The following is a 12,245-nucleotide window of genomic DNA, read 5'->3' as shown; positions in this document are numbered from 1 at the left end:
GCACGGCGCATCGGCTGCTAGCCGCATCGTGTTTACATGTTGGCCTACGGAGCGTGTGTTCTTCAAAGATTGTATATTGTGTGGTTCTATAGCGCGGTCGTAAATACTGGTGTGCATTTCTGCCGCTGGAATGAAGACATTTAGCGTTGCGTTGTTTTCATTGCACTGTTGTAATATTAGTGGCGGCGCCTGTAGAACCTCCGATGTGTGGTTGTTAGGCTCTCCGTTCAACACATGCGTTTCAATTTTTTTACAGCGAAGTTGTATACGTCTAGCGTCCAAGCAAATTTTCTTGTGGTTGTGGTAACCAATAAACTAACCATACTTGGGCCGATCCCCAAGATGGTGCAATACCGGCCGGACCCGCGGGGGAGGTGAAGCAGGCGTTAAGCACTCCCCATACGTGGGTCGATCCGGAAGATAGTGCAATGCCGGGCCGACCCGCGGCGAGGTGAAGCAGGGGCTAAGCAATCCCAATACGTGGGCCGATCCCGAAGATTGTGCAATGCCGGGCGGACCCGTGGTGAAGGGGCAGTTCGCCATTAAAGAGCCCGCATGCACAGCTTCGCTAGTCATCCTTCTTCACAGAGTGGAGGGGCCCTGAGATTTGGCCTCATTGTTCTTTAAGCACACCAACAACTTGGCGCCGAATTAAACAAATAAGTGATCCCTGCAGAAACTGAATGCATTGCTTTAGCGGTTCCTTGCCGTTTCCTGTTGATCATTCCGCAATCATTCTCATACCACGAAACATCAGAAAGGTGGCGTAAGGATCGCCGAGCAGCAGGAAAGATCACTCTTAGGCGCTTCTGTGATAACGCAGGATGCACTTGATCTTAGGCGTATAATTGTATAACTGTTGCTTCGTTGTTGTGATCACACGAACCGTTTCTGAGTGTCCTTTTATAGTGTGAAAGTTATTGTGTGAAAACAGTAAAAGTTTTTCTTTTTTTGTCAGCTACCATTTTCCTCCAAAATAATGTATCCCTCCAGAAGCGGGCCCCACATATCCTGTTTAAATAAGGCGCTAGCAAAGACTTCCTGTTAATTTGTCCGAAATACGCATGAGGGCGAGTGCTGATATGCGCAGCACCACTGAAATAAAGGAGGCTATTGAAAGTTTTTATGCGTTGTAGATGCTGAACAAGGAGGCAGCAATGCCGAGTCGTCACCAGTGACAAGTCAGAGCTGTACGGTGTGGCTATTTAAACTTTGAAAGGAATGAAGCAATATATTGGTTATTACCGAAAAAAAAGGGAATAAAGCAAACATCAGGTAGCTAGAAGGACCCCTCAATAACCTGAGATAAATGAAAAAAAAACAGACATTTGTCTTCTTACCAAGCTTTCCCGGTCCGTTTTTCACGTTGTGACACGTGTTCGATTATTAACGCGACCTTACTATTACAGCTATTGCAGCGGTGGCGTAGAGCTAGAACACCCGCCTCGCATGCAAAGAGGTCCGTGGTTCGAATCCCGGTGCCGCGCAATTTTCCACCGGATTAAAAAAAAGAAAAAAAAATCCGCGTGTTGATAAAACTGCATAAACAGGCCTGGAGTGTGGCCTGATCCCGGTGACCAGAACCGGTAACGCACTCCCTCACCAGAGCAGGATTGGCCACCCTGGTGCAGTACTTAACCACAACCTCCTATAAGGGACAACATGGCCACAATTAGCACATGACCGGGGTAGTTGGAGAAGTATGGGAGAGGCCTTTGCCCTGCAGTGGGCATAACCAGGCTGATGATGATGATGACTGAATAAAAGTTGTCGATTCGTCCACAAACGTGGGACAACATTGCGCCCGCCCTCCCTCGTCGTCTCACTTGCTTGTCGTGCGTAATAAGGACACTAATTGCACCTTTAGCAGTGTTTTGCACTGCTTTGAGACAACAGCTCGCAGCTTAAAAGCATGGCTCCCTGATGCGCGAAAGTTCTGGTGTTTTCAAACGAGAAAGGAGCGCCTGCGTAGCGTTCGGTACTGGCGTAATGTCCAGTTGTACTTCGGAGAAAAGACAGTGCCCGTGTGGAACTGTAGCAAAGCGAGAGAGAAGGTGCTCGCCCACGTTCAAATTTTGTTTTTTGGATGTTTAGGAGTCATTTAATAACAATGCTTAGGAGATTGCAGTGCCTAATTTTCGCCACTTTTCCTGCTATTGCAGAAGACAGTGCAGGACCAATTCACTGGGTTTTCGTCTTATATATAGCCAAAATAGAATATTCCGGTGAGAAACATTTGACAATAAAATACAAAGGTTTTGTTCTAATATTTGCCATAGACGTGCACATTGGTTTTAGCAAAAGCTGCTAAGCGGTTGGCTAGCCCGAGGCGGCTGTTCGGCTTGGGAGTGCTGCTTGCTCGGCGTTTCGACATGCAGTGCTTTCTTGCAGCTGTAGGTATCTTCCAGTTCCGAAACAGTGCATGTGAACCAAGTGAAAAAAGGTGACCTAATTTGCACTGTATTCGCATTAAGCAATCATGTGACAGTATGTGATCACAATCGCTGAGGCTATATCTGCGTAAATAACTGGGTGGGTTCAATAGATGGCTGGCCGACTCAGCCTCAGCCAGGGCAAGCCGCTAACAAGAACTAGTTTGAACATTTAAAATTCCTATGTTTACTTTTTAGGTCATATAAACACTTTGAAAACAGGGTCACATTTTGTTCTCAATGAGAATTCGCCATTTTCGCATCGAGAGGATAGGTTTCAGCTGCGTTCGAGAAAAAATTTCCATCAGTGTAACGCCTAGTATATCGTTTATTGTATCATTTTTCTGTATCGACAGCGCATCAGCGTTCATGAGCCCCTCAAAGGCTATCGACTAAACCTTGACAATGCATACATGAAGTACACTCTAGTATTCACTCATGCTTTGCATTATTATTAGTGTTATTGAAGTGAGATTGCAGCTGTTGACAACCTATACTCGCCGACAACTTTCTGTGGAATACAGGGAAAGATACGGGCGCGTGGCTTCTGCACATGTGTTACGGCGCTAAGTAGTCCACCACCGTTTGAAAGTGCTTTTGGTTGCTGATAACAGAGGCCGCATGGACGCAGCTTCACATGAGACGGTTTCGCCCTTGCCGAGACGCGGAAGCCAAAAGCCGCAAAATAAGTAAACTTTTACGTTCAGTGGTATGTTTCACCTTATTTAACTGTTGCTAATGAGGTGTATATGTTTTCTCTTCCCCGTCTCAACTAAAGTGGATGAAAACACGGAACTCTTTTCAGAAGCGCTCTCATTTGTGCGCGCTTTCCCTCCGTAGCTTTCCCTACACTGCCACTGGAAGTTGTCCTCGAGCATGGTGATTATGACGTTACAGTCCTTTGCAGGAGATCGCGAGGTCAATCCCTGTGGCAGCGGCCACATTCGATTCGCTGCGGCGTGAAAAACCATCCATTTTCATTGGAATGAGTGCATGTTAATGGACTAAATGTGGTCAAAAGTAATGCAGACATTCCCGTTACGGGGTGCCTCTAATCACATCATGCTTTTGTCACAAAAAGCTGCACTAGTTTAATTTATTGAGGCCTTCCAGTGTTCGTTATTTGTTCTTCGTTCTCATATTCATCTATAAGTGGCAGGTACATGTGTGCGAGGTCGTTTGCTACCTCTGTTGCTGCCCGCCCTATAGTTACCTGCTTATTGACGATTCTGTTAATGGCGAGGTTTGTAGTACCTCTGGAGAGCTTGTCATGAAGGAGGCTCTTCAAAAGATTTCATTTGCCTCCTCTGCGCAATCTGCCGTCTGTTTTTGAGTAGGCTTCGTCCCATTGCTAACGTGAGAGTTGAGCCGTGTAGGTTTAAATATCACGATTAACTTGGGCAATCTTGACTCTAAGCCTTCCATTAATTGTATGATTCTTCCATCTGGTTAGAAGGCAATTGTTTGCCTCCAGCACGTGAGCTAGCTTGGAGTCCATTTTTGGGACTTGAATTTCTGTTGAGACTGCTTTAGTAGCTTTCTTAATCGATGCCTTTAGTTGATCTAAAATCTCCTCATAAGATTCGTCATCTATGCTAGTTTCCTTACGCAACTTACGAGTGAGATCCAAGTCCACGTACTCATATTTCCTTAGTGGTGGTGTTTGAGTCTGTGAGATGACCTCACTTATGTAGTGGTCACTTGCTAAATTATCCGGCAGATTTTCCTACGAACCTTCAATTTCCCGAACGAATGTCACATCCGTGGTTGTATATCTGGTAGTGGAGGTACCAGTTCTCGTGGGGAAGTTAGCATCTGTATTAAGAGCAAATTATAACTCACTGGCCGAGGTTGCAAAGTTAGTATCCTTGACGCTCAACCTTACTCTGGCACATCGCTACCCGACTTGGACAGTGACTTCACTGCAGCTGGGATAAGGCACGTACTCTTTAATTTAAATGACAGATCTGCCCCGGGTCCGGATGGCATTACAAATAAGCTTTTGCGAAATCTGGACGACGATGTCATAGACATAACCATGCTCAAAATTTAGTCACTGAAGATCTCGCACGGTCCCACCGGAAAGGAGGGAGGCCAAGGTGACGTTTATTCCAAAACCCTGCAAACCCCGAACAAAGGAGAACTTCAGGCCCATATCACTTTCATCATGTAGTGGCAAGGTAGCTGAACGTGTTATTCATAGCAGGATAGCGGAACACATAGAAAACCAGGAGCTTTTCAGGCACAATCTCATAGGTATTCGGAAAGCATTATCCACACTGGACGCCATGCTCATGATCAAGCGTGCTATTATTGACGACCCTATCAGGGACGTAAAGGGCCTCCTGGGTCTGGATCATATCAGAGCATTTGATACGCTGGCACGTAAAGACATCCTACATAACATCTCAACCTTGAACCTGGGAAGCAATTTTTTACAATTATGTGAGGTCATTTCTAGCTAATCGGACAGCTCGGGTAAAACTCAGGATGGTCACAGGCGGTCCATACAATTTAGGCAACAGCGGCACGCCGCAAGATTCGGTATTGTCCCAATTTTCTTTAACATTGCCATGTACAGGCTCTAGGAGGAATTCTCCAAAATGCCGAGCTGGGGGCACGTCATATACGCTGGCGATATCACCGTGTGGGTCCCCAGGGGATCACTCGCAGCACTAGAGCAGACACTAGAGGCAGCCGTAGACACCCCACAATCCTTCCTTAAGGTCACCGGACTCAGGCTATCACCTCGTAAATCTGATCTGCTTGCCTTTAGACAGGGGAGACAGGGTGTTAGGAATCTTGCGTCTTTAGGAACTCTGCCAATTAAAATCACAGACCGCACAGGACGGGTCATACCCAGAGTAGACACAATTAAAATTCTGGGTCTTCTCATTGACGCGAGGAGCTGTAGCGTCTCACAGGGCAGGCCAACAATATTTAAGGCTCCTGGGCATGGTCTCAAATGAAATGCAGTTCTCAAGGAGGACAATTTCATAAGAGCATATGAGGCACTCTTCATCAGTCATGTCACGTACATTGCGTCATACCTTAACTGGGGGAAAGGAGATAAGGCTAAGCTAAACAGACTTATACGTTCCAGATAGGAAAGGGCTCTGGGACTCCCGCAGGGTACGAGTGCCGAACTCCTCAACAGGTTAGGACTTCATAAGACTATATATGAGCTCATTCAGGTGCATTTGATATCACAAATAGCAAGACTCTCCAACACTAAGCGAGGGTGCAATTTTCTAGATTGTCGGAATACTGCCTCGAGGAGGAAACGTCCCTAAGTTCAACAACCCAAGAAGGTGGAGACACAATTACTTGCGGACCCCATACCTAGAAATATTCATCCTGTCCAGAAGAAGGGCAGAAGAGGCGTCAGGGTCAAATGCATTTTGGGTAAACTGCACCAACAACAAAGCTCACTCTTTTTGTCGATGTAACTAGTTGTAGGTCGGGCAACCACTATGCTATTGCCAGGGTCAATCAGAACGGTAAATTAATAGGCGCGGTGTCACTAAGAAGGAGCTCAATTCATGCCTCCGAAGAAGCAAGCATAGCACTTGGAATTACAATGAGGAGAAGCTCCACGATTTTCTCCGATTCCCGTACAGCTATTAGGATCTACTCAGCCGGCTTCGTCTCAATCGAATCCCACAAGTTACTTCTACACAGTCCTAATACTCCTAATTACGAGCAACTGGATAGCTCGCACCATGTCTAGTTTCCGGCTCATCAGGGCCACTCGGTCAGCCCCAATGGCTGCAATCCTAATGAGCAAGCTCAGTCTACTGTGCGAGATCACACAAGCCGCGCATGAGATAAGGAAATGCTCCAGGAAAACTGCGGCTCCTACAAAGACCCACTGAGTACTTTTCATGTGATCACCTGACACTATTGGGACGATAGATTTTTTCTCCCTCCCAATCAAATGCTCAACCGAGCTCAGGTACTCACATTAAGAATGATTCAAAGTAAATAGTATCCCGCACCTTTTGTGTTTAACAATATTGAGCAGGATTTCCCCGCGGAATGTAAAAGTTGTGGACACACTCCGTGTCTTTTTCATCATATGTTCTGGCTGTGCCCCAACCAAAGGGCTTCGGATCTCAACAGTGAGGACAGGGGAACTGGAGTCAGCGCATATCCTTCAAGATCAACTCCTGGCCGTCCGAAGAGCTCACGACATCGGGAAAGCCTTTGGCCTACCAGTGCCTAAGTGGGCGGAGCCACCGTCTTAGCCTGGGGGATTTTGCCCTCGAGGCCTAGTTTCTCTGGACTAAAATAAAGTTCTTGCCTTGCCATGCTTCCAGTGTTTATCTCTCCCTTACATGTGTAGGGAAAACACGAGGAAGGCGGGTGATGAAAATTCAGCACCATGGGGAGCAAAACGAGAACAACCTTAAAGCTCCCGCTTTCACTATGGTATTTTTATGGTTTTACCATGGTTTTACCGCGGTTTTTACAATGGTTTTTTTTACGATGGTTGGCCGAGGTTGCCTGCTTTGGAAACTAGGCGTGGCAAAGGGCGGAAAAATGGACTACGGCCGCGCGGCTCGAGCCATTCGTTTTCGTTCTTGCGCTATATTACTAATATGTCGCTGCATGTGCATTACAACGAATTTGCATGACAGACCTAATCGCGCGCTAATTTCGTTGATCTTAATTTGCGCGTCCAAACCGGCAATGGATCGCTCACGTCACTGACTGCCGCTTTCTAGCTCATCATTGTAGGGCATCGTGCTTGACCACTTTCGAAATAATCGACACGTTCTACACCAGAAAGCTATAGAATGCCTGTCACTTGCACACGTGATGTCAAGTGCAAAGCCAGTGATGTTAAACACCGCAATTCTGGACACCGACTGTGATTAGCCGTATCATTTTTCATAAGCATGACTTTACAAGCAGTCCCAATTCTGGCGCACAATGCTGGGGCACAACTTGCACCATTAAGGGATATGTCATCGCAAATATTTTCTTGCAAGGCAGTTAAGCTGCATTTTTCTCACTATCCCAAATCAAAGCGCGTCAATGGGAGAAACCTTAAGGACACTCAAGCATACTACTAGTGTTCCAAATACGTACAATACAAAATAATCAATAACGATGCTTTTATATAGCGAATAAATAGAAACACACCAACACACAAAGACACGGACACACGAGAGATTTTAGTTTTTCTCACTTACTGCAACAAAGCGTTGACGTTGCTATTTCTTTCGTATTCTCACGTTAGGTATTACATCTCACTCCATGACAGTCACCAATAAGGATGACTGTCGTCTGAAATTAGGCAATTTGATATTTTTTTTCGTATTTCTGGATGCTGCAAATAGATGGTACCAAAGAAATGGACAAGTGCAATTGATGCAAAATTATTTTTGTTGGTAAAAAAAAAACAAGAGTTTTTGCATCCTTTAAGTAATCTGGGTTGCTTGTGTCGTAAAATAAAAAAAAACGCATACTCGTCAGGAACATTAACAAAAAAAAAACTACATGCAAAACTTGCAATAAAGCGTGTTTGTGTACAAGACATAAAATAGATGCATAAAAGAACAAAAAGCCTCGTGCAGGGAAACGGTGCCCGCTGCTATCGGCTTCGGCATGTAGATGTAACCCGAGAAATGGGGGCGCCATTGTATAGCTTCAGCGATGGCTATGGGTGGACTTATCAACGAATGCCTGGGGTTTATCCCCATTTCTTTCTTTCTTCGCATGCTTTTGTCCTAGGTTCCCGTCATTTTTTGCAGCAGATGGCTCCTGCTGGACAAATTCCGCTCTTTCAGGCCAGAACAAAGGAATTCCGGTATTCAGCAGAAGAGCGCGGCGAACCAGAAGCCTTGCCTCGCAGCTTTCCATGAAACTTGGTTTCTTTACGGGAATCGATAAATCTCAAAAGGCGCGAAAGATAAGCCTTTGCCCTCAAATAACAATGTTTTACGAGGTTTCTTCATTCTTTGCTGTTTATGTTGTCTGCTATTCGAGGTAAGAATCGACTAATTCACCTCCGTGTTGTGACTTTATCACTTTGCAGCCGTTCTACATCCATGCCATTGGTGTGATTTGTTCCCGGCATTTTCATGTCATCTGCTTTGATGCTTCAAAATCGACAATTTTTAGATGCCTAGCGCACTTCCACGATCGTATCATCACTTCTACCTCGCTTTTCTAGGCCCAGCTTGACTTATTTATCATCGATGAGTTACTTATTCAGGAAGGTGGTGTATTAGGTGAAGTGCATAAAGAATGTCCTGTGGAAGCCGGACTCGTTACAGTGCTAGGTTACAGTGCTAGAAGGAGGTGGGCAGTGGGATCTTCAACGCAAGTTTGTTACTCCGGACGAATGGAACAACAAAGCAGACGATGGAATGGTCGATTGAATGATTGTTCATGAAATCATCGATGCTTTTTTTCATTTTCCTTTTCATCATAGTACTGGCTTAGTGGCCCAATCAGGAGGGAAGATGCACCGGTATGTATGCATACAAAAAGGCTAGAATGCTGATCTAACATTGCAAGAGAGAATTATGAAACCTTAAGATAAATTAAACGGCTCAAAACAGGGAATATAACTAGAATTAATTAATGAAAACCTCAGCCTCAAGTGATTCTGCAGAAGTTTTGAATTTCTATTATTATATATATCTGTGAGAAAATACACAATGAGGTTTGCCATGGCAAGATAAAGAGAAAGTGCAGGAGGGTGGGAATATTGGTTTTTAGAGGATGCAGAAAGAGTGAGTTATGGACGTGGATCTGAAGAAAGTTGGAGGTTTATTGTAGAGTAAAAGAATTTCACTCGTAGTATTTTTCCTCTCGTTTGAGGGATGTGAAATGCATTAGTGCACAATAACATGGTTACAGTCTCCTCCAGGCTGTATATAAAAAACCACATGGCTATCCTCTGTATCCTCTCATACCCGCCGTGGTTGCTCAGTGGCTATGGTGTTGGGCTGCTGAGCACGAGGTCGCGGGATCGAATCCCGGCCACGGCGGCCGCATTTCGATGGGGGCGAAATGCGAAAACACCCGTGTGCTTACATTTAGGTGCACGTTAAAGAACCCCAGGTGGTCAAAATTTCCGGAGTCCTCCACGACGGCGTGCCTCATAATCAGAAAGTGGTTTTGGCACGTAAAACCCCAAATATTATATTATTATCCTCTCAAGGGCGTTTGTGTTATTTGTAGCGAATGTGTTCTAAATATCACAAAATTAGTATAGTTGCGGTCTAATAGAGGTGGTATAAGGTAGCCACGCCACTTCAGGGGATGTATCTTTAACGTTATGGCGTGGAAGAGATAGTTTTCTTCGAAAAAAAGAGGCATTGTTGGTAATATCGCTATTCAAGTTTAGGCTGTTATTAATTGTAATTCCGAGACACTTGTATTCTTTGACTTAAGTCAAGGTGTGTGGGCGAATGGAGCAAGATAATTTCAGAGTTTATTTTTAAGTATACCTACGAGCACAGATTTATCGACGTTATGTTTCATTCCCCATTTGTTGCTCCACTCGAGAATAGTGTTCAAGGCTAGCCTAGGTACTAGTTTGTTATTATCTGTGCTAATCTCGTTCTGCTTGCTCCGCCATACTGTTTATCCGAAGGACAAAAACAGAGACAGAAACACATGTGCGCAATTTGTCCTTCGTATAAAAGGTGTAGTGCAGCAAGCGGAACGATGTCATACCAACTAGCCCCAGTCGAAGCTTTATTGCACTAATGTCTTTAAAATAGTAGCATCGTCAACAAAGAGGCGAATGATAATAGACCCATCTATTACGTCAACTATGTCATTAAAATAACTAAGAAAAAGTAGTGGGCCTTGCAGACGGCCTTGAGGAACGCCACATGTAACCTGCCGAAGACCACGCCATTTCACATTACAATTTCACAATTTAGACGAGTTAAATAAGCTGAAATTCAGAACATCAGGCAGCTAGGAAGACCAATGAATTGAAATTTGTTAAAATATATCGTGAAGAACTATATAGAAAGCCTCTTGGAGATGCAAAAATGTTACATCTAGTTGGTCAGTCTTGTCAACAATAGAAGGAAAAGAGTTAATGGCTGTGCTTAATTGGTTGACCGTTGAAAACACCTTTCTGAAATGTTGAAAGGAGATAAAATATTATTCTTGTTCGTGAACCCAGTAATTCAATGAACTACAATATGCTCGAAGAATTTACAAGAAGAGAATAGGATGGACATCAGACGATAACTCCAGACTGAACGTTGGTGAGCCTTTCTTTTATACAGAAACAACACGTTCTAATTTCCACTTACGGGAATGAAGACAGTGCTGAAAAAGTACAACATTTTATTTACTCAAATGTTCAGCGTAATGCCGAAGGAAGGAATTGGCTATAGACAGTTGCAAAGAAAGCGCGCCAGTGCAATTGCTGCAACATTCCGTTTCTTTGTCAAAGAAAGTTTAAGATACGCCGATGTGGAGAGCTTCAGGATACCTTCGGAGAATTTTATGCTCCCTCTGCAACTAAAGTTCGGCAAGAGATCATTAAAGTGCACTCTGACTCTAAAAGTCAAGAAAGCACGACAGAGTTTTTGTTACGAAATTAGTCAAAACCTCTAAAGAAGGTTATCTCTTCATTAGTATTAGGAATTCAACCGTGTACCTAGTGCATTTGCACCATAACGCGTAACCTTGATTGTTAGTCGGATGCGCTTTGAAATTCCGCAATGATGTCGCACGTACATCACCACTATAGGACGCTCTCGGTCAATAGACTGTTTGTAAGGCAATTGTATGGTTCAAATATAATTAGCGGTCTTTGACTACTTAGGACGACTTAAACCTAACGCCGACCCTGGTGTGTTACCGACCCAGTTGTCTACCAGCTTATGCCACTCGGTGTGTGCTCGTGGTTTTCAAATAGCTTCGATCATTCCAGAGTCGTAATTTCCGCTTGATTATCTGATTTTTATGGCCTTTGTGCGGCCATATAGCTTAGGCGGTGAGATTGCACGCAGGATAAATGGCGCATGGGGATTCTTAGAGATTGACAGTGGCTGCTAATGCGACTATATATGGGCAATGAGCCGAGAGAAAGGTTAGGAGGTTGTAGAAGTAAATGGGGAAGTGAGAAGGTGGCGGGTTTTCAATGAGATGAACTTGACTGGAATGGACTGAACAACTTTATTCGGGCCCTGCAGGATGCGCTTAGCGCGTAGTGGGCGCCTTCCACGTAGGGACCGAAAGGGAGAAGCTGGCGGCTGCTTCGCGCTCCTGCTGGTCGGCGAGTAGTGAGCTTCTGAGGGAGTTCTCCGACTTTTCCGAGATAGAGTCGGGAAGAGCGCTCCTACACAAACCAGAGCATGTGTGCGACTGTCGCCACGCCTCCGCATGAGGGGCACGTGTCGGTGGGGGTACGAGTCGGGGTAGAAAACGTGTAATTCGGCAGAGTTTGGGTACATGTGCGTCTGTAGTAAACGTAGTGTTGGCGCCTGCGGGCTATTAGGCTTGGGGTGTGGTGGCACTAACGAAGATCTGCTAGAGGAACCTCAGAATAGGATCGCTGTCAATAAAAGAAAAAGTTGCCTAACAAGAGAGCTCGAAATACAGTAGGCTACATAAACATGCAGGGCGGAAGACGAAACAAAAAGTGGGGAGAGATTGAGGAGCAGTTAAACAGAAAGAGAAATAGGGCTGTATGCGGTTACAGAAACGCACTTTACAGACTCGGAAGAGCCGCCAGTTATTGAGAATTACGTGTGGGAGGGTTGCAACAGAACTAAATCAGAAAGAAAGGGAGGAGATTCGTTATGCTCAACAATCAGCAAGCCAAAG

Source organism: Dermacentor variabilis, chromosome 4 (assembly GCF_050947875.1).
Source record: "Dermacentor variabilis isolate Ectoservices chromosome 4, ASM5094787v1, whole genome shotgun sequence".
Lineage (NCBI taxonomy): Eukaryota > Metazoa > Arthropoda > Arachnida > Ixodida > Ixodidae > Dermacentor > Dermacentor variabilis.
The sequence above is the reverse complement of the archived record's forward strand: the minus strand, read 5'-3'. Positions refer to the sequence as shown.